We start from the raw sequence: 23,317 nt of genomic DNA, 5'->3' as shown, positions 1-23,317 counted from the left end.
TGCCAGAAAGGAAACTTTTCTAAGACTGGGTCCACACATTGACTTCAGAGGAACTATCCTCAGTGAATAGCTCTTTCAGGCCAGGATTCAAGGTCTTTTGCTATAGCTAGAATACCAGTCTAGAGGGATCCTTCTGACATCTCTATATAGGTTTTAGTCATAGAAGCATATTCTATGTACCTCCATTAAAGAAAAGGAAGTAAATTTGGAGTTTCAAATTTACCCACATCTCTAGGCTTTTCTCCATATTCTATAAAGATCAAATTTTCTTTTGCATTTTACAAGAAAACTTTTCTAGCAAAATACAGATATCTGCTACTAAGCGTGACTGAGTCTTTTTTCCCTGAAAATTGAACTACTACAAATATAAACATTTTTGTAAGCTTGAATTGCTAGTGGTTTTGCATTTTAAATCATCTCAGAAGCAGAAATGATATTTTCAACACACTTTCAGTTTTTAAAATGGAAACAGACTAATAGAAAAAGGGTTGCATATTGTTAAAAGTGAGTTTCTACTACAATTACGCAACAAAGTTTTCTCCATCATTTTACATTCCTAATTGCATTGTAAAAGTATTCATTAGAGACAAATACTACAAATATAAGTGGTAAAGAACATCTTTTTATCTGAGAAGAAAAATAATTTCTAATACACATCCTTTCACTCTGTTTTAAGAGATTTTTTTTCCCCTTTTCTATCTCCCCCTTCTTTCCCAAAAATAATGAATAAGACTAGGGAATATTTTTTTCCACAGCTCAATCACACAAAGCACCTCCTTCATAATATTTTCAGAAACAAGTTGAATTTTTATCTAAGCGGGTGAAAAATCTCATCCTGGTCAAGACACTGGAAATTTCCATCAACTATGTCCAAATTTAGAAGATGAGCACAAGGTAGACACTGACAGCAAAGATCACCCTTGAGGATATTTAGAAGAAAATCTATCATCTGTAAAACTGAAATGATAACAGCCATTAGCTACCAGGGATGTATTGCTTGTCAATTTTCCAGAAAATGCATTTACTAAAAAGATAAACTGTGACTGTCAGGCTGAAAAAAACCCCAACAAAAGACCAACCATACCTAAAAGCAAAAAAAAAAAAAAAAAAAAAAAAGACAGACATTCATATCATTGAAAGACATTCATATCATTGACAGACTTAGTGACTAAGAAGATTTTAACAGACTAGTGTAGTGGGACAGTTTGCAAAGTTATTGTGTACTATTATCTAACCATATGTTTATGAAAGAGGCTACCTTTTCCTTTTGTATAGTAAAAAAAATTAAACACATTTAAAGTTAGAAAGATTTTGTGAAAAAAAAAATTATATCTCCAATACTTAATATAGTAATCAGGACATTTCAAACTGATCATTTTCACAAACTTGTGTATTTTATTTTATAAAAAAGTTCTCATGGAAGGGAAGCATTCTCATTTCTGTTAATTTGTACCAGTATAAAGCTATTCTGTTGACCAATAATATATTTAAGAAAATTGCATGATGGAAGCTATATATATACAGTGAACTCCCATTTAATTCTAATTTCTGCTTTAATTCTCTCTATTCCAGTACAGTATTCAGAGATAACATTAAACATTGCATGAAATAATGGCCATCCCTATCCAAAGTAATTACCTTAAAACATCTCACTAAACAAGTACATTATATATGTGTGTATGTGTATATATTTATACAATGTATGTATAAGGAAATAATGTTCAGTGCAGCACTGAACATTATTTCCTTATTTATGCCTGAACTTTTATTTAAATTGTGTAAGGCAGAAACTCCAACCCCCTCCCTAAGACATTACACAGAAAAAAAAAAAAGAACGTTGTCCTTTTCCCAAATTGCTTATAGTCCACAAAGAATAACAGGCAGGTGCTTCAAATATCTTGAAGCACAAGACAGGTAGGAGGTATTTACAGATACTGTGATAAGTAGTAGTCACAGAGCATCAGTTGGTTTGTTTGAAACCTGGATTGATTGACTAAGAAAGCTCCAGGGGCCGTGAGATTCCTAAACAATAACAACATAGAGACAGTTTTTTGGGACTGGAAATTAGTTTTCCTCATAAGAGTTACTCCTTGGGGGAGGTGGGGGAGGGAAGTCCTATGTTAGTGTCTGTATTAAATCTCAAAGAACACATTTAATTTCCTCTTACTGAAAACTGACTGAAGCAAAATATTTTTCAAAGTCCATTTTTGTTTAGAAAAGAGTAAGGTGAAGATCTCAAGAGACTTTCAATGAGGCTGATGTGAAAACCACAGACATATGAGTGTGGCAAGACTTCATTGCTTCAAAAGGTTTTCACAAGTTGAGGAGGGGGAGACTGGAATACCTCAGGTTAGTGAAGCAGCAAGCAAGTTTTACAAAATTGAATTAGGACATATTACCAAACTAAACCCTAGAAGGTATCGTGGTCAGTGACTGCTGCTTTATCGTTTTTAGCTGGTGGGAATCACAACAGAAAATAGTGCATCAAATGAGTACCTACCTGAGTATGTATGTGGGTGCGTGTGCACTTTAATAACACAAGAGACTTTAAAGGAAAAATATTATACAAAACAAGAAAAGAATAGGATGTTCATTATCAAGATAACACTGATAAGATTAAGATATTTAGTCACTATATGTTGCAAAAATAATAATAAAAAATCTATTAACTTGTAAAGAGCCTTGTAAGAATCTCATGTGTGCTTATGCCCATGTTGCTATGTACCCGTTTCTACGAGCTTGGGAAAAGCCAGCAAAATACCTACTGAGAACTAAGCCACAGGTGCATATCTGCAAAAGAACTCTGTATTGCATTTGAACACTGTGTAAAAAAAAAAAACCACTATGGAAACTTGGCGCATGTCATTAGTTGCTGTATTGTTCTTCTACATCTGAGCTATGTAGAACAACAAAAAATATTTATTTTAGTAAGGTTTATAAATTTACAGTGTGGCTGGATCCCACTATCCACAAGGTATGAGCCATCTCTAGATGTGGGGACTGAACAAGTCCAGTTCAGTCTTTCATGTCTGTAAAAAGAACTACCCATTGAGCCAAATTTCCTCAGCCTCCAGGAGAAGAATCAGCAGGAGTAAGGAATGTGTTGGCTGAAAATGCTTTTAACAGTTAGTCTGGCAATTGGCTGTGTTTTTAAAGTTTGGCTGTACCAAACTGGCCCCACCTATTGCCAGTGTAGCTCAACATGCTAATTACAACAGTAGTATAGAATACCAATGAATTTCACAGGAGAAAAAGAAATGCACATTAAAGCGGAAACTAAAACAACTGTTCATATATGCTACAAAAAATGTGATGTAATTAACTCTGGACCAAAAAGTTCCTGTCAGAGCATATAGTCCAACTGATACATTTATATGAACACTCAGAGATGCTTGATATATGAGAAAAATTTTAGGGTTTTGATGACACTGACCCAGATAGACTACAATAGATATACAGTTTATAAAGAACACCTATTAGCTCTTAGAAAGCTGAAGAACTTGGAGTATCTTTTACATGCATTCATAATCAGTTTGAAAACAATCCAGGATGGAATATATGTTTATAAACCTTGCTGCTATAAAGGAATTTGTAAGCCCCACTGTTCTGCTGGAGTTTATCTACTCAGCTGAAACACTAAGAGTCATGGAAGTTAGAGGATCAGTTAGAGCAGTATTCAATTCCAATAGTATGCTGTACTATGTTTCAGTAAATTGTACATTTTGCTTCCACATGTCCATTCAAGTGAAGAGTTCAGGAAGAAACTCAGTCTATGGGAAGTTCTATCTTTGGTTTTGTTTTTTTTTTAATTTCTCAGTCACTGCCTCCAAACATCTCCGTATACATGGCCAATTAGAGTTCTTCAAAACAGCATTATTCTCAGTGAGACAATAACTGAACCATTATTATCATTCTTTCTAGCTGGATTTGACAACTAGCAAACCTCAAATAAGATATGCTTAACTTTAAGCATGACTGCTAACGTTGAACATGGTATTGGTTCTCCTGATCTAAAGACTATAATACAATGTAATAAACACATGTAAAATGCCAATCACTCCTTACTTCCTTCTTCAAAACAAATTATAGAATACTTGTCAAAAAATCCCACAAATTCTTCACCAATATGTATTTAATATAATTTTATAACTAATTACTAAATTAAATGTCAAAGTCAAGATGTTGAGATTATATTAGAGAATTACATTCATTCACCTGAATATTGAAATAAAATTCTTATTGGTTTTCAAGTTTTCAACATGCCACAGTTTGTTTATGCTAATTAGAGCTATGCGTATAATGGGGAAAAAAAATGCATGCTATCTGTTGCCAAAACATATCCTTCATTAATCTCCATCACTTGATTATTTATGTGGAAGGAAATTTAGCAAGTCAAAATACTAATTTTTCATTTTGAATTCTTTCTTTAATTGGGCTAAAAAAACCATAGCTCAAATCTAAAGCTAAGCAATTTGTTTAATTCAATTGCATTTCAGCTTTTTTGTAATTGCCTATAAAGAGAAAAACTGTTATTTACACAGTTTTATTGGAAATGTTAAGTGCAAAATAGAATTTTAAAATGTATTTGTTGTGTTGACAGAATAAAGCTAAAATTTCAGCCAGAAAGGGAACATAATTTTCTCTATGCATGTAGAAAGATAAAATAAACAGTCTAAAATGATCAGCTAAAAAATCTTTTACAATGTGATTTAAATCATTACTAGATTCAAGAGTCATCAACTTCATGAGTTACAATCAAATGAATTCCTAGTCATGTTAAATCAGATGCAGGAAGAATGTCACAAAGAAAATAGCAATCCAAGTTTTCCTGTCTCTTTAGGTCTCAGAAGGACAAGACTGCATTATTCACCTCTCAGCAGTAGTACAGAGCTTGGTTATGTTGTGTGGGATTTTTGGGGTTTGTTGGGTTTTTTTAAATTATTTTCTTGCAGATTAAACATGTAATAATAATTGGAACATATTATTGCAACAAGGGTAGATACTTCAGCAAATTCCATTAGCACAGAGCTACACAACTTTGTCCTAATATATAAGGTATCCTAGAAAGCACCTGTAGCAATTTGAACTTCGCTTGATATCCTTTGAAGTCCAGTGCCCTGACACAATGTAGTAAAGCAAAATTTCATACAGCAAGTTTATTTCCCATGTGCAACAGTTAAAGTGCATTTCATGTTTAATGTTAACCAACAAAAGTAGAACATGAGAAAACAAAAAATCTTTCTTGCAACACACAAGAAATTAAGTTTAACAAATGTTTAGGCAAGATTTTATCTGAAAGTTTATCTCGAGTTATCACATTACAAAAGCCATACCATATGCTATGGTTAAAGCTCTTACTTGTATGGAAATTTATGGCATGGGAGTATTTTTGAGGATATAAAATTAATGTAGAATTATAGTTTTGCGTTATTTAAAAAATCTGTAGATCTATGGATTATGAGAACAGCATAATTTCATCTTGCAGTTTGATTCACAGGTCGTTCCTAATAAAACTTCTCGTGTGAGGATAAAATACCTTCTAGGATTGGAGGAATGCATTCTCACAGTGTTTTAATTCAGTGATCATATCTAAAGGTTAAAATGACCTAAAACTTTACACTGAATTTCTCGTGCTGAATGTTATCTATCATGTCAGTCATAAACATTACTTGCAAAGAAAAAGAAAAAACATCCCATTTTATTTGTTGACTATCAGATAGGTATGGAAGCATGAAGAAAAAGTTAGTTCTTATTTTATCATATTTATTTAATACTTAATTCTGCTAGCCTTGTTTCTTACAGTAACATTTCAGAAATTAACTTCACAAGGCTTACAATTATTATAATTTCCTTATTTTTCAGCATTTGCTATCATAAATAAGATGTTTGCTTTTCAGTTTTGCAAGAAGGGGATTCTTTTTTGAGTAAAACCTGCAAGATAAGGGCTCACATGGTCATCTATACAGCTAGCTGTTTAAGAAGAGATTTTTTTTCTCTTAAACACATGCTTAAATGAAAGGCACTGTGCTAAAACCAGCTAATTTATATTAATGATCAGTCAATATTGTCATGCAGCAAAAGGGGAGAAAAAAACAGTACGGAAGGTTAAAAGAAAAGAAAAAGAAATTAGTAATAAAGTTTCAAAACTCAAATAAGAAAGAAGAAATCAGTGCATCTCAATTGATGATTTAACTCAAATGTAACAAGGAAAATGCTAAGACACTTTTCTTGCATCAACTGGTTTCAGATGGAATATAATCACATTTCTGAGGGTGAGTAGGATCGCACCCTGCCAAAGTCCCTGAAGCTGTGCCTTGTGATTCATGCTCTCACAGCAAGATGTCCTAAGCTATGATCCCTTTCACGTGGTATTTTACACGGTGCAGCTTTATCTGTCTGGGCAAATACCTGCGTCTATGTCTAGAGGAGTGCCCTAAGTGGTGGTGGGGCCTGGGCACCGCTGCACAGCTGGCTGTATTGCTAAACTCTTGGTGCAGGCATACCAATAGAAATCTGGCATGGTTTTGGGCAGTGCCCACTGGCACCCTCCCAGACAAACGATGGGCAAGTTTGGGGGGTTAGTGCAGGTCAGGGATCATTCCTAAAGTGTTGAATGCAGTTGTCTTATTTCAGAGGTTGGGACAGTTTAATCCTGTAGTCCTGGCTAGACTCTGCCAGTTGGCATGAGTGCCAGAGAAGAGGCTCTTTTCTATATTGTTTGCTATTATACATATAGTATACTTTCCCTGTACGCAGCACTAGAGTTTCTGAAAAGCACTGGAGTAGTATAATCATTTGGTTTGTTTGTAGTATTTCCAAGAATGAAATCTTAACAAGCTCACCCTGAGTTTTCTCTGTGCTTAGGGGAAAAGTAACTGTCTCTCAGAGTACCATGAACATGATATATAATTCATGCGATTACATGTTTCCGTAAGAACCAAGTTAACTGGGACTGTATTCCTAGTTTCAATATCTCTTCTCCAAAAACAAAACCATAATTTAGCTACAGGGAGATCATTGAAAAAGCAGTGAAAAATTAAACTGATGTGGAACTATCATCTTTTCTTTCACTGAAAATCAAAAAGGGCTAAAGCCCCAAGCACACAAAGTGGAGAATTTCAGCATTTCCATATTAGCGATTCATTATGCCAGACAATGTGCAAATCAAGATTTATTCACTAAAGACATGTATTAATAATTTAAAACAGTAAATAATTCCAAGGTTTTTGCAATTTGAGAAAGCACAGGTCATGGTAAAAAGAGGTTAATTAGCTAGGTGCCCAGGTATAATTTACCATAGAAGGCAGAGTTCTAACCTACCAATATTTTAAAGAATTTTAGAACAAGGGACATACAACATCTTCTCTAGAGCTGTTTTACTTAAGACTCTGAAATTTATTCTTAAACACTGCCTAGTTTACATGAGGAAACATTATAAACTGCCTCCAACTGCTGTAGATCTAATTTTCAAGGAGAGTCCTTACTCTATGAATTCAGAGCACCTTTCACAACTCCTTGTTAACCCAGGATGTGGGCCTTTTAGAGCTACAGAAAAGATCGTGGTATCATGGACATCCAGTGAAAATTAGTTTCTTTCTCCACATTTTAACTTACACTTGCACCACCTTTTTCTTCATTTTCAAATATATTAGTAAGCTTCCATGCAATTTTTCCTCATTGTATTTCCTGTTTTATTATTGTCCCTGTGTATTTTTTATGTTTGTGTATATGTTTATATATATATATACTCTCTAACACAGTACAAATAAAAAAAAAAGTCTATTGCAGAAAAATATGAACCATCATTTTTCACTGTAATGCTATATTTAAGGTATTGACATAAAACTTTATAAGTTACTCATAAATGCAGCTACTATTTTATAGCAAGATGTATAAAGAATGCGTGTCATGAACAGATTTGACTCAAGGAATGTTAACCACCTCCTGACTTTGCTGAAGTTTAGAGAAAAAAGGTAATAGAGCTTTGCTGAGATAACACATATTATTCAAAGACACGTAAAAGTTTTTTACAGACAATAAAAACCTTTTTGTTTTGGAAGATAACAAGGAAAGTGTTTTTATTTGAACTCCAGCTAATTTTGTTACAACATAAAGAGTCTGATCCACTGAGAATTTTCTATCCAAATAAGTGACTTCAACTATCACTGTGGAAATGAGGTGACATTCAAAGTTGATATAAGGCAAACCCACATCTGTCAGTCTTTATTTGAATGTCAATAATACACATTATTCCAATGAGAGGAGACCTTGCCTGAGGAAGAAAAACGTTAAGCCTGTCAGAAGACAATTTCTTTCACGGTGAATGGAAAATAATTTACCCATGTTTAAGATTTCCTATCTGTGGTACTTCAGGTATAACAGCTGGGTTTAATGGAATGCTTTATTTTTTTCTTTTGCTAATGGAGTGTAAAAATGGTAAGGAACAAACCAGGCAAAAGGAAAGGGGAACAAAGATGTAAGGAATCATAACTGCAGTAGTTTGTTGTAACTGTAGTAGTTCATACCAGTTCATTTGCAACTGAAAACGATTTAAAAACTTCCACACAAGGAAGAGAAAGAACCCACAAGAAATCTTTTAAATATGCTGGAGTTAACTACTGTACTTAAGGCAAACGCCCAGTTAACACAGTCCTAAATGTTATGCAATTTGCATGTAAGGTTTATAATTTTGTACTTTTTATCTAAAAGACTGAAAAATAGCCCCTTCCTAGACCCAGATGTTTCTGAAACAGTTTATGTTCATGGCTAAGTGAATTGTTGAGTTAATCATTGTACCTCCCTGCCATCTTTTGCAAAGAAAAACTAATTCTGACAGTTGGTGAGGTGGACAGACCCAAGAAAGACCGAGGTCAGAGCTGAGGTATTCAGAGTCCCACTGGTCAGGCAGGAGGATAAGAAAATCAGTCTCTTCTGCCTTTCTTCTTTATCTTTCTTCTATTTAACAACAAAAATATTTGTTCTTGCAGCTGTAGTACAGCAAGCATCTTTCTAAGAGGCTATAGCTCTCATTAAGCTCCTCAGTTTTCATATCAGGAAAGGTACTTTATGGGTCAAATGGCAGAGACTGAGCAAGTCTTCCACCTTCCTCATAGAAATAGAGTCAGTTGGAATAAACTTCATACTTCTAAGCTCGTATCTGTAGAGAAGACAACCGTAAGTGCCATGCTTGCCAGGACTGGAGGGATTCTGAAGGCGAATTTTATGCTGTTCCAGTTGTTATTATTATTGCTATTATCATTGTTACTATTCTTTATGCCTTTCACTGTACTTTATAAGAAGCAGGCATTCTACTTGTCCTTTTCAGTTTCCAACCTTTCTACTTGGTCATATGTTTGAATATATGGCCACATTAAATACATATTTTAGAATGTACCTTTTCCCATTCAAAAATGTTGGATAAAAAGATTTAGTTTAAAATTTCTATTACGTACTTTTGTCCTCTGCTCTCACAGATATAACAAATTCATTCTGTGAAGTTGTTGCATGACTTAATCCAGTCAAGAAGTTGTAAAACAAAGACTTGAAATGCATCTGAAATGCAGGTTTTAGAACAACCTTATCCAAAGCCTTTTTTTTTTTTTTTTTTTTTTAGTTGGAAAACCTGTTTCTATTCTGCCTTCTCTCTTTGGAATGAAAGAAGACAATCTTCCATAACCAAAATTTGTCTTTTTCACTTATTCCTAATTACACAGGGAACTTTAATAGCAAAGACACTACAAAAAATCTGAACTGAGCAGCAGTGGATTGTAGCTGCAGTACTAGGAATGCAATTTATAAAATATACAAACACGACAGGCTAAGTAGGGAAGCAAAGTACCTTCAACTGAAACTGTAGCAGTGTGTGAATATAGTTTTCTAAATAAGACAGAAGACAATAGGATATTGGCATTTATAAAACGAGTCTTGTGAAAAGCCCCACAGATAAATGGCTACAAGTGATGGGAAGATACTACTCCACTGGATAGAGTTCCATTCAATGTATTGCTTGCACTACTTGTTTAAAAACCGACATCTTCCTTTGAGATCTTTAAATAGCTTGTGATATTTGAGAAGGTTACAGTTCAACAAAATGAATACAGAAGGGGATGTTATGCACCATAAACTGTTACAGAAGGAATTGGTTTAAATAGGGCATGTGGAAAACTGTTGCTCTATGTATGGTTTGAATACATTAATTAATTTGCAGTTGCCTTAGGAAACTGTACACATGACTGCAGAATATATACATTGTAACCTTTTGACCAGTATAAATTTAGTTTGCAAAGGTTGTATAATTATGTTGTGCTTAAAGAGATGCAATGCAAAACATTTTTATATTCTTATAGCTAATTTGTTTCTGGAGGAAAAAAAAATCCCTGTTATTGGTATGACAGTCTTAATACAACAGTGTTTTGGTTTATTTTCTCTCCAGTCATTTCTGAGTAGATATGACTTGGGAGTTACCTGACTGCTATTTTGTACCCAAATTCTGACCTCAGAAAGGAATCTGTGCCCTCTCCATAGAAGAACATGCCCTATTTCAAAGTTGTAAGAATCTTGCATCTGAAGTGCTGAACTTTTCAATAGCTTGGGATCTCATTAGAAAGTTCTGTCCCAAAATCAATACAGGTTTTTTTTGTTGTTTGTTTTGTTTTTTTTTTTTCTGAAGCCATTCAAGTAATGAAAGGTAATAAACAATTTTAGTTACAAGTTAGCTATCTTCCAGGTTTCAGACTTGTTTTTCAGGGATGGTATGGGTTAGTATTAAGTAGACTATAGGAATTTTCTTTCCAAAGACTTTTAAATCAAAACTTTGCTAGATAAGGGACTTTACAACTGTTCTTCTTGATATCAGTAGAATAAGCTGTGGGTTAATTCTCAAGGATCCTTCCCCAAGGATTCTCAGCATACAATTTTGGCTGGGTTTAGTAACACCATTTTTCCATACATTGGACATTCCTCACTGGGATCTAGTTAGATGGTATTTGAGGACTCTATTGGATATATATCTGTGACAGTTTTATTAACTATAGAAAAGCATTTTAATATGGAAATTGCTAAAGAGTTCATTAGTTCCAACAGGGCAAAGTGATTCTGTGTATGCAAAACAGATACTGTGTTTCAAAAATGTTAAAAGCATATTGATTGTTTTAGGTATGCAAAAGTTTATGCTGACAGGTTTATGATGCAATATGCAATATACACACGTATAACAAATGCATTTGTGTCTATAGTGTGTTGAAAAAATAAGAGTTGCAGTAATTAATTATCTGTTTCAGTTCAATTTGCTTTCTATTGAGAACATCTCATGCTGTTTTATAGTACTTAATAAAATCTAATCCATTAGACAATGTGATAGAATCTTATAATATATACTGACTGCAGGCCCCCTTTGGTTCTAAAACCAATTTATATGTAGATGATACCCATTTTAAATCTCCTCCAAAATAATTTAGTTTACAGTTTCAAATAGTACAAACTAAGTACTTCTTGAAGGCCAACGTCAAGTTCACAAACTCTTTTCATTGTGCTGTTCATGTAAAAAGAGATAACGAAGCTCAAAAAAAAAAAGGATTCATTTTTTCATGGTGCAAGCTACAACCCCACAATGTTCATCAATTTAAAAACCAAACAAGAAATGAGACAACTATGATGTAATTTGGGGGCTTGTTCTGAAAGTTTATTGCTAGCATATGTGGAAATACAAATTCATAAATACAGCAATTGGGAAATTTTCTGGAAAAGAGAACAGGAGAAAAACCTTTGATTTCCTCACATGGTATCAACCAGAATTGATTGTAAAAAGGATTTTTGCTTAAAAAGAAATCTGATATAATTGAAACATTGTTTCATTGCCCTTTTTACCTAACTGTTTGAATGATATATGTGCTTTCTAATTTTTTTTTTTCACTTTACAAGTGTCAATACAGTAAAATAAGGAAATAAAAATAAGGAAACAAATAAAAAGTATATATTTTTATATAAATAGTATTTATTATGCAGCTGAGAAAGAAGCTAGAGCTTTATATGTTATCCAGACTCAGAAGGGAAAAAAAACCAAAAGACATCAGAATCTTAATAATTGCAGGACAGAAAACCTACTTCCCACACAGCCATATGAGAAAATCACACACCATTAATTTGATTAATATGAACTTTACTTATGACAAGCAAAAAACATTAAAAAGAATAAATCCTATACCTCTAAGTTAAATTTTATTATTCTCTTTACAAGTGACTAACTTGCTGCTGTCTTTTAACTTCTAAAAATAAACAGTGTTCTAGGGTTCTTACATGCACAATCACTATATATCACAATTTTTACTGTTGATGACTTTTGCTGATGAATCCATTACCAGAGAAAAGGTCAGAAATCACAATCTTCTATCTAACATAAAGGAGTCCTTTAAAATGTTCTATAGCCACCCACATTTGCAGAAGGACTCTTTGCATGTGACATTATTCACATGGTCCCCAAAAGTCTTTTTTTATGACCAGTCTAAAACAGGAAAAAAACAGGGATTTGGTCTTGCAAACTAAGATGAAACTTAGGAGCTGTTCCTCTATGCTTGTAAATAGTGAGAAGACAGTAGAAGAAAATAATTGTGACTTCTATTTCCAATTTTACATAAAAAATACTACTAGAAATTAGAAGTTGGGATAAATTAGTCAACACAATTGAAACTGGAAATTTATTTTGTGCAATTATTTTTTATTTATGTCTAAATTATAATTATCATGCAGCCATACTAAAATGTATCTGAACCCGAGAATACTATTCTCAGAGGGAAATGTTTTGTTTAGGACACATCTAACATTACGCTTTACCCTTGGGAGCATTACCTTATAAATAAATATACAGGATTCACACTGGCAACAGTTTAACAAATACGGTCAAAACTAACGTTTCCTATACTGTGTCCCAAGTGTCAGAAGGCAGTCATGGTATTAGCTCAGTTCTTTCCAAGGGATTCATCTCATGTTTCGATTCTTCAAAATTTGACAGCTGAGCTTATTTTAGTTATCCTAAGCTCCTTTGTAGCCGAGAGGGAGAGACAGCAGCTTGCATTTAAAGTAAGAACTTTGTTATAAAGATGGAGTTTCTGGGATAAAAATATAGCAAGCCTGCCTGCTACCAAGAAAAACTTCACTTGAAAGCAAAGCACACACTTATCTAGCTAGCACTTGATAATGGCAATATAAGTAATAGAGGACAAATTTACAGCACCTATGAGGGAAGAGCTAGGTGTTTTTCTAGATACTGAAGGTACAATCCATTTTTCTCTCTCTTCATCTCCCCTGATTCATTTAGAAATTCCTAAAACTTTTTTTATTTGTATTTCTTCGTTGGACCTTTCCGAGTAAAGCAATTACCCCAAAAGCCATTCTAAAGTATATGCCTGTGAAGTGAAAGAGAAGAGGATCCAAAAAGATTTCTCAGTGTTTATTTATGAGTAGACATAGCCAGATTAATTGCATTACTGTTTAATGGAATAAATATTCAACTACTTTTGCAATGGCCTTTCAATTAAGTAAACTCTCCACAGACAATTTAAGTATCAGAAGAATGGATTGAAACCAGACATTTTTAACTACAAATTGAAGTCCATAGATCTTTTTTTCTCCACTCTTATTTAAAAAGTAGAATACTGAATTTTCAGTTTTGTGAAATAGTTATAAACTAGGTTATCTACAAGCTTATTTTATGAATTGCAGTGTAATTCAAGTGCTTCTCTCCACAGAGGAATAGTTACAGTAGTATCTAGTGGAAGCTCCAAATTATTGCACATTATTTTCTTCAAGTTGGCAAGTCCTTTAAAGCACATAGAAATTTCTACATATATTCTCACTATCAATATTAAATAGCAAAATTGAATGAAATAATGTAATCAGAAATATGTTATTAATTTCTAAGCATATTGTGGAAAAAAATTAATTCCCTGTATAAGATACTTTCTCCATTGTTACAAACAAATAATTCTGGGCTATCCCTGTGTTTGCCATGTAAATTTAAATTTTCCTGAATTTTTAAATATTTACAGTTTCTCACAACATTCTGAAAATAATGCAAAAAAATTATGAACAATTTAAGTTCATGAAGCTGATTCAGCTTCATGCCAGTAACAGGTGGCAGTAAAGATATGAGGCCAGATTGTTAGCTTCTGTAAGTATTAGAATAGCTCAGCTGATGACAGTGAATATGTGATCCAAGTTCCACATCTAAGATTTTAGGTCTTATAAGCGGTTTAGAAAATAACTCTAACACTGAGCTAACATTGTCTTCTTGTCTGCTTTTTTTGTTGAAACAAATCCACCTATTTGGTCTAATTCTTCCACGGCATCTTCTGTTGTGAGCTCGAGTGATTTCAGTCCTATTGATTATAACAGAGATACTTGCATGAAATAAGAAAGTTCATTTATTCCTACAAAAATAGAACAGCATCTCAGTCTTTACATGTAAAAGATTGTCTAAAATTGATTTGGAACAGTGATTAGGTTTACATATTTATATACACACACATATAAGTTTAATATAATGTATTGATTTTTAGCTGTAATGAATGATTCAGAGGTGCTATAGGTTCATCATTGTAGCTATGCATTTTTTTGCACATTGCAAAACCATTAGTTTCAATAGTTCAGACTAAGAGCCCAGATCTTGGTCTAAGCTAGAATACTGTCTCCAGTATTGGCCAAAGGTTGATTTTGAAAGAAGAGCAAGAACATGGTCCTGAATAATGAGTCCACCTACTGGTCTCCCATTTCCTGACTATTTCTAGCTCTCAGGATCTTCTAAGCTGTCACAGTTTGCCTATTTGGTAATCTTCAGTGGGTTTCTCTTTCTCTTCCAGGCTCCTCTTGCACAGTCTCCACTTAAAATAAAAATAAAATTCCTTTAGCTCCACAATTCTACCACCCTTGTGTGTGAAGCCATATTCTTTTGTTTCTTTTTAACCTGACTGCTGGCAAATATTGTTGATGTTGCCTAATGCTTATACTGGAAGACAGTGAACAGTTATTTCTATTCACCCTATGTCACTCATGATTTTGTAGACCAGTGTCATATTCACCCTCTCCCACACAAATTATCTGTTTGCCATGAGGTCATATTTTGATGTATAACTGATTATTCTCCCTACAGTCAATCTTTTTTTTGTGCACTAGTTAAAATGATTCTTTAGAGGAGTCCATATCAATGACATCTATTTCACACTACATGAGAAATATTACTATTGCCTGAATAAAGTTGATCTTCATTTTTCCTTTCAAATCTTATTCCATCTCCAGTTTCTTGTAACTACAGTAGGGAAGTTACTATTTACACCACTGATGATTTACTTCAACCAGTAATATGAATTTCAGTTCTGTTTATGGATTAAGCACTCAATTAGCTAAGAGGAGCAAATCTGAAAGGAAACTATTTTTTTCTCCAATGTAGAGAAAAAAAGAGTGAACTTGTTTCATTTATGACAGAATGTAGGACAAATCATGAGTGATTCAATTCAAAAAGGAGGGAAAAAAACCCCATAGACACTGAACACAATTAGAAGTTTTGCTGAACAGATGATCTTAAAATGGTCCTTTGAAAATACTATATAGCTTTTTTAATAAGCAACAAAAAGATGTGAAACTGCTACATTTTAGAAACTGCATAAATATTTGTGCACTAGACACATTGCTTGAATAGTCTGAGGAAAACTTCTGTTAGCATAATTCCCATGGAACTATTAATGACGCTGTATTGGGGTCTGGTGTCCCCATTTTGAAGAAAGGTTCCCACATTTGGTAAATAGCTTTTCTTTTTTTTTTTTTTTTTTAATAACTTCCATCCTTACTACTCTGTTTCCAGCTTTGGCTAATATTTACCTTATTTTCCTATCCTTTTATAGGTCCTTTTAATATGGCAGATGGGTTTTTTGTGGATCCAGAAATTTTCAGTTCATACCACAGTTAAGATTTATCTTGAACTTAATAAAAATCAGGCATCCCACATCTGTTATTGTATAGTCTTTTTCTGTGATCAGAGGACAAAGGTACTTATGAAGACAATATATTTTGACTCTTCTAGGCAAATATTTAAGGGTAGATTGTTTGTCTCTGTTCAATGAAGATAAGAAGATCCTATCTTTGAGTAGATTAAATGTCTAAAGTAAAGGGTAGAGGAATCCTACTTCATATGCTTTGTTCAATCTAAACAATGAACATATTGTTTCTAGCAAATGATGCCATTGTTACATGCTGGCTGTATAGATATCACTAGAGATGCAAAATTCAAGATACAAAAGAAGTTAAATTGTCTGACACAAGATATTGCACCTCGCTTCTCTTACGGGAAATTCCACAGAGCTGTCGTAGAATGGAGAGAGATGAACACTGTAATATTACTAGTGAGAAGGTTTTCTTTACAGACACAATACACAATTCTTTACAGTGACACAGCTATGGCATAATCAGATCATAAAATTCAGTAGGCTGCATTTTCACCTGTACATTCTTACAGAAAGGTAAGTTTAATAGTCCCCTTGTATGAATTAAAAAAAAAAAGAAAACAAGGACTGACACTGGCTGCCCTAGTTTTTCTCAAAACTTCAAGGTCAAGTTAGGTGAGAAAGGTGAGATCATATTATCCCAGTGAACCACTTATCATCTGCTTTCATGTGCAATACTTGAGATGTCCAGGCTTAAAGTCTTTTCAATAATTCTTCAAGACATTGCAGCTCAAATAGATCTATAATCTACTGTGGCAGAAGAAACTTCTCACTATATATTTGTGGTGAGCATATTTTCACCCCAGCTAAACTCCAAAATGGGAAGGCAGCAGGGAGCTTAAAGAACGGAGACATTACTTCACTGATGCCCAGAGCTGCACGCCAACAATTTTGTTCTCTGTTCTTGAAAAGATAAGTAAGTATCCATTAGAATCCTGATCACTTTCTTGGTTGCCAGTGAAAACCCCAATCATTAAGGGTTACCTCAACCCTCATTCAGGAAGGGAAGGATCAATGCCAGAGAAGCAGCTAAACATGAGTAGCTGGGGTGGTGCAGGCAGCGGAGCTCCTCAAAGCCATGCTCAGGCAGAAGCCAAGTGCAGGCAGGTTGTTCTCACCTCAGGGAGCCTCTGCACCCTGGCTGACATGGTCACGCTAGGCAGAGCTTGCTGGCCTAGTCGTTATTTCGTACTCAGTCAGGGAGTCAGCTAAGCCCTGAAGAAAACAAACACACCAACCTTTCTCTGTTCCCTTCAAGCTGACCTTCACATAATCCATAGGAAGGCCCTCTGCGCAGGAATAACCTCGAAGTAGTAAAATATTTTTGATCGATCTTCTCTCCAGAGAAATTTTTCCTTTCCTCTGCTCTTTCTGAGCTTCTCGTCCACTGCTAGCACTTTCCTGACAGACAGGCAGGCTGACTGCTGCCACAATCTTCAAGGGCCATGTTGCTTCACAGTATCCATCTCGTTCTCACCCTCTAGCTGACTTAGCCCCCTAATAAAATTTATTACTGTAATTTAGCTGTGTATTTTGACTATCTCCAAAATTAAGCAATAATTGAGGGGGTTTTGACATCCGAATGACTGACTTCAGCACTTTTAGTGTTTAACCTAATAAAGGACTTGGCAGCTACAATTTCCTGGGGTTTATTTTGGTTTTTTTTGTTTTCTTCTCAGTTTCCTACTAAGCAGATGATTTCCACCCCCCCTGAAGTGTATTAGAGGGGAAACATAATTTAAGGAAAATGCCTACCTCGTGCCATGCCCATCCATTGGCTCCTCATTGTTGTTCCTAGTAAAATAAAATTTATGACCTCTTGTGAGGTTGACAGACATTCAAATTAAGATCACTCTCTTCTCATCAGATAAGAAGCTTCATGAATCACAGCCAATAAGAGCTAACATTTCAGTGGTAAATGCTGCAAATGAAGCATACATTATTAAAATTAATTTAAAATTGAATTAATAAATCACTTGGTAAGCAGCTATTTATTGATAGTGATGATCTATCCTTTGAACAAGCCATATAGTCATTAAGTCAGTATTGTGCTTGAGATTTCATTCCAAAGTGGTTTTTACTCTTAATTTATCTGCCCTTCAAACTTTAGGATAAGAAAGTCTAGCTTACCAGCCAAAACTTTTATTGAGAAACCTAAGCAAGTAGAAAAAACAGCTGTTTGGGACATGCCCTATTCACACAGAAGCTGTTGTAAGGCACTCTGTTGTTGGGGGATGTTGGAGTTCCCACAACTTTACCATAGCAACAGACCCTCACTGCCAGAGAACTTTTAATTGCCAAATGCAATATAGTAAATTAAATCTAACACAGTTCTTGCCACTCCTTTCTAAATCTAAGCCCTAACCATGAAAAATCAGCTGCAGTGGAGTTCTTTAATAAACTTCTCAAAATCTCTGGCATTTCTCCATTTTTCAGGACAGAATTTCTGGTTGGGGGGCATGGGCTTTTGTTGTTTATTTAAATTGTATTTTTTGAAGGTTGATTTGTTTGGTGTTGATTCAGTAGGGTTTGTTGGGTAAAGGTTGACATTTTGTGAATGTCATGACCACCTCAGAGGATACCACTCCTGGACATCTGTTGAGCTAACATTATACCAGCTAGCATTGGTCTTGCAAGCATGGTAGCCATGGAAACATGGAGCTTGCTGTGGTCCACTGAAATTGCATAGGTGGCTGGCCTGCACAGAGCTGCTGTGAGCAGGACCTGAGGTAGCTCATGAAAAACTAAATAACTGTTCTACTTAGGTTTTGGTGAATGCAGCACCGAACACAGCCAACCACAACCCTTCAGAGGACTGAGTATCTGAAAGGTTTTCCATTTACAAGATGACAAAGATATAATATAATGTGGTGTTTATAGCATGTTTTAATGGAACTACTGCTCTCAGAAACATGAACTGTAAGAGAGACTAGCCATATTTAACAAAGTGGGATGAAAAAAGGAAAAATGTTCCTGGAACTTTTGCAGATGTGTAGTATGTGGTCTACATTTTTGCTTGCAACTTACACCATCTCTGTTATTTGCTTACAAAAACCAAAAAGCGCAGAACATTCAACACCCATGAAAAGAAATGACTACCAGAATGCTTCATAAGAGGTTATTTGATATGGGTAGGATTTGTACCTTTGCTCCTTTTTCACAAGCAGAGTGTGATCTCAGAAGCAGTTGAAGGCAACTTCTATTTAGAAAGAGCGTAGTCAGTGACTTTGATTTCTGAGAGTCACTAGATATATAAACAACTAAACATGTTATAAACTCTTCTTGCTTTATTTCAAAAAGCAATATTCATGTGAGGAGAAAAAAAAGTTTCATCTTCACATCCCTCTGATTAGAGCTGATATTTTCATTTAGATTCTAGATAATGAAGTCTGTAAGCTATGAAACCACAAATGCAAACTCTGAGGTGATTAAAGCCTTAGGCCTATTACCGTAGAAAATGACCTTATTTAGGAAACAAGAACAATTTGATGCTAATGAATTTGGAAAAAGAATAGACAAAAGAGCTTTCTTAATGTTTATTTACTTTTCTCTGTGGAAACAAGAGTTTGTTTACAAGTATTGTTCTCATTACATATTCTAAATAGTAAAGGGTGCATTTAATTTAATTACATTTAATTGAATTGCATTAGATTTAATTACAGTTAATTAAAATACTAGTTAGCTATGTGTTCCTACATAGTTCTAATCTGATGCTCAGGCCCAGAACCATGATAGGACCAAAATGCATAAATACTGATCTAGTCCAATTTTAGAGTAGTCCTCTAGAGTATGTTTTTAAAAGCTCAGGGTGAATGTTGGGTACTTAAAATCTATAGAAGCTTCAATGTTTGTTATGAAGTTCCTTTACTCACAAAAATATCTGCTTTTGTTAAGGCTTGGAACTATTGCCATTTTTGCAATGCTGAGGTCTCTACCCAGTTTTGCAACTCAGCCTGGCCAGAACCCTCAAAGTAAATTATATTCTTGTTAAGGTCCAATGATCCTTACAAGCCCTGTTTTAGCATGTCTAACACAAATTAATAAAAACAAGTCCTACACAGAACAGAGAAGCTACAGCTGTTTCTATTCAGAAATAGAGCAGGAGGAATATATTTTATCCCTTTCTTAACGAAAACTGAAGGTATAGCACACACACATGATACTGAAGAATTTCATTCTATGCACTCATCAACCAGAGACATTTTACAATTATCTACACTTGCAAAATCATACAGGGATAGTAAATGAAAGCCAGAAAGTAGGCTTTTATAAGCAAACATTGATTCCACCTTCCCTTTTTTTTATGTAAAAAAAACAAAAAACAAAAAAATTGGGAGGGCACAACTAATCAGTAGTGATTAGTGATCACTGTTGTCCATGCAAGAATGTACCACCTGGGCTGAAATTCCTCCCTTCCTCCTTTTCATCTCACAATCCAAAAATACCAGCCAAGGAATTCAGTCCCATACTGGGAAGTACCAGGTAACCTAGTACTTAGGTGTCTCTGACAGCTTACTCTTTGAAATATCTATATAAAAAATAGACCTGTTGTCACTAATAATATATGCATATTATATCAAATCAGTATAAAAATGCTTCTATTATTATACAAAAGTAATGGGATTTTTTTTAGTGTTTTCCTACCACACAATGTGATAATCTGTACACAGTTTTAACTTTTGAATGATCTTGAAGCATGAGAAATAAATATGAGATATTTTACTCATATACATCAAGACATAGAAATTGTGGGACTAGCAAAGACACAATGCATAAGAATCAAATGACAGCAAAACAGCTACATAGATTAACTGCAGAATAATAAAAAAAGGGGAGACTATGTGGGTTTATGGTCTCCTTTAAAAATAGAAAAAGAAACCATTTAAAAAATAATTAACTTTTTGTCTGTGGAGATAACAGTTACTACATGATACTAACTGGAAAGAGCTTGAAAAGGGTAGTTTTATGTGAAAGTGTAACAAAACCTGTGTCCTTCATTATTCTTGTTTTGTAGATAATCACTTTGCAATCAGCTGTATTTGATTAAATGAACATGGCCCAAACAAGTGGCAGGAGACTTTTGCTCAGGGGCAGAAACCACGTTGGAAAAAAGAGTTCTGAATTTACACCATTTTGTGAGCATTTGTACTGAATGTCTTTATGTGTTTCAACAGCCTTTTTTCAGCGCACTTTTATTTTAAAGAGTTTGAAAACCTCAGTAGCATTTGGGTGAGCTTTTCTATTATAATCTCTTGCAAAAGCCAAATCAATTTATGTCAACAGCAAATATTCCACATTTTTTACAGTCTAAAGAAGTACAGCAGCTAAAGAAACTGTGTATGTTGGAGTGCAGGACCCCATATATAAGCAGCTTTCTTACTGCAGTATTCTATTCAGTACAACGTCCCACGAAGATTTTTCACCTCACAAGGATATCTATTATTAATTAGCTTATAGCAGTTGTCATCGATTGACACAGCAGAATGTGTCATGGAACAAGTTGTTTTTAAATTAAATTAGGTTTCTTCTATCAAATTTTAGTATAGCGACTACAGTGTACTATGCAGAAATGCAGATATCATAGCCTAAAAAACATCCCAGTGCCATAAGCAGTGACTGCGCAAGAAAAAGGGAATGTAAATTAATCAGAATTAATTTTTCCTTTTTATGTGCTACATCTAGAGCTTTTAAAATGTTCATGAACAGTCTGAACTGTAGTGCTAGACAGTGCACAAACACAACTATGAAAATGTCTTATCTAAAAGTATTACGACTCGTTCCTATCAGATGAGCATGAATCCATAAATAACTTTCTAGTTAACATTTCTAGCTTTTCTCTTTACTTGTCTGATTTGTTTTGTTTTTGAAGGACAACTTCTAAAGATAGCATCATCATTTTAACCAGTCTTTATATTTCAAGATAATTTCCTCAGAAGCATGCATTAGTTTTAATTTGCTCATTTAATGCTCTTCCTTTGGAGGTTTCCCAACAGCATCTAAAAATATGGATATGTTTATTCTGCATTTGTTGCTTTTTATCACTTTGAAATAGAAACACAGAGAATTTTGAGTGAATTAATGACACTTTCAAGATGAAACTGAAACCCTTGGCATAGGATTTCAGCTGTCTGTGATCCAAGGCCAGCTTGGTGTAACACAGCTGTCTGATGTTAATTCAGTTTTGTTTAGAAAACCATTGTGAAGGTGTGAAAAATTATATGAGCTAAAAGAATTAAAGATAAGAAATGTAAAATACAGAAGTTTAATCATTAAGATAGCAATTATTAGGAGCTCAAAGGCACAGGAGGAATAATACTAGCTGGAAGCTATAAAATCATAAGGAAACAAACAAATAATTGGAAGATGGTAACATGAAAACGTCAATGATGACCAGCCTTCTTCAAGGAATGTTGGACCATTCCCCATTGATGATGACTACCCAACCAGGAGAAACTCACTGGGTGTCTCGTTTGGGCTGGTGAGCATGTTAACGTGTAGCCTAGTTGCTTGTTAGTGACTTGGTATCTATTATATACAATAGAAAATAAATAAATGCACTGTACACTGCAGAGCTATACAAATCTTGCCTGAAGTCTCTTTGTATGCCACAGAAGTTACCCAATGAAAGTGAACCAGACAAGAGCTGCAAAATTTCTGCTGGAACTGTGCTGAAGTAATATGACTTCTCAAACAGGAAAGCACCATCACCTGAGCTTCCTAGCAGTCATATTCTGACAAAAGACTGAAGAAAGTTGACAATGGACATCAGTAAAATAAGGTCTGAGATTTACTGCTTATCCACTCACAACGAATGTCACTCTTTCTTTCAAGCAAGCCAACTCATAGGGACGAGCATATATAAAATATTCACAGCAGTCCTAATCCCACAGAGAGTTTATGGGAAAAAAAATAACACCACAAAAACCTTTAGTAAAGGCAGACAAAGTAAACAAAACATTGACTCATCCACTAGATTGGACATGTTATACAATATAAAAAAATCAAGCTGTATATATTTCTAATGTACATGTTTACTGTTGTTGACTTTGCAAGAGCATTAACTTTTACTAAAGTGACTCCTTCAAATTCTCCTTAAAATAATCTCAGAAGCAGAGCGCTGAATAGTATTCCCTTTTTCAGACATAAGTCTCAGTATAAGAAAACCCACTGCCAGAGGAGACTGAGACAGATTCTGATCCGCACTACATTTAACCTCTGTTACATCAGCTTTAGTAGCAGACCTTAAACCCTACCTATCTCAGAATCTTTTGATTTGAAAGAAATACACTTTAAAGGAATTTAAGTTCCTCAGCTAGCTCTGCACAGGT

This window comes from Aquila chrysaetos, chromosome 2 (genome assembly GCF_900496995.4).
Source record: "Aquila chrysaetos chrysaetos chromosome 2, bAquChr1.4, whole genome shotgun sequence".
Lineage (NCBI taxonomy): Eukaryota > Metazoa > Chordata > Aves > Accipitriformes > Accipitridae > Aquila > Aquila chrysaetos.
The sequence above is the reverse complement of the archived record's forward strand: the minus strand, read 5'-3'. Positions refer to the sequence as shown.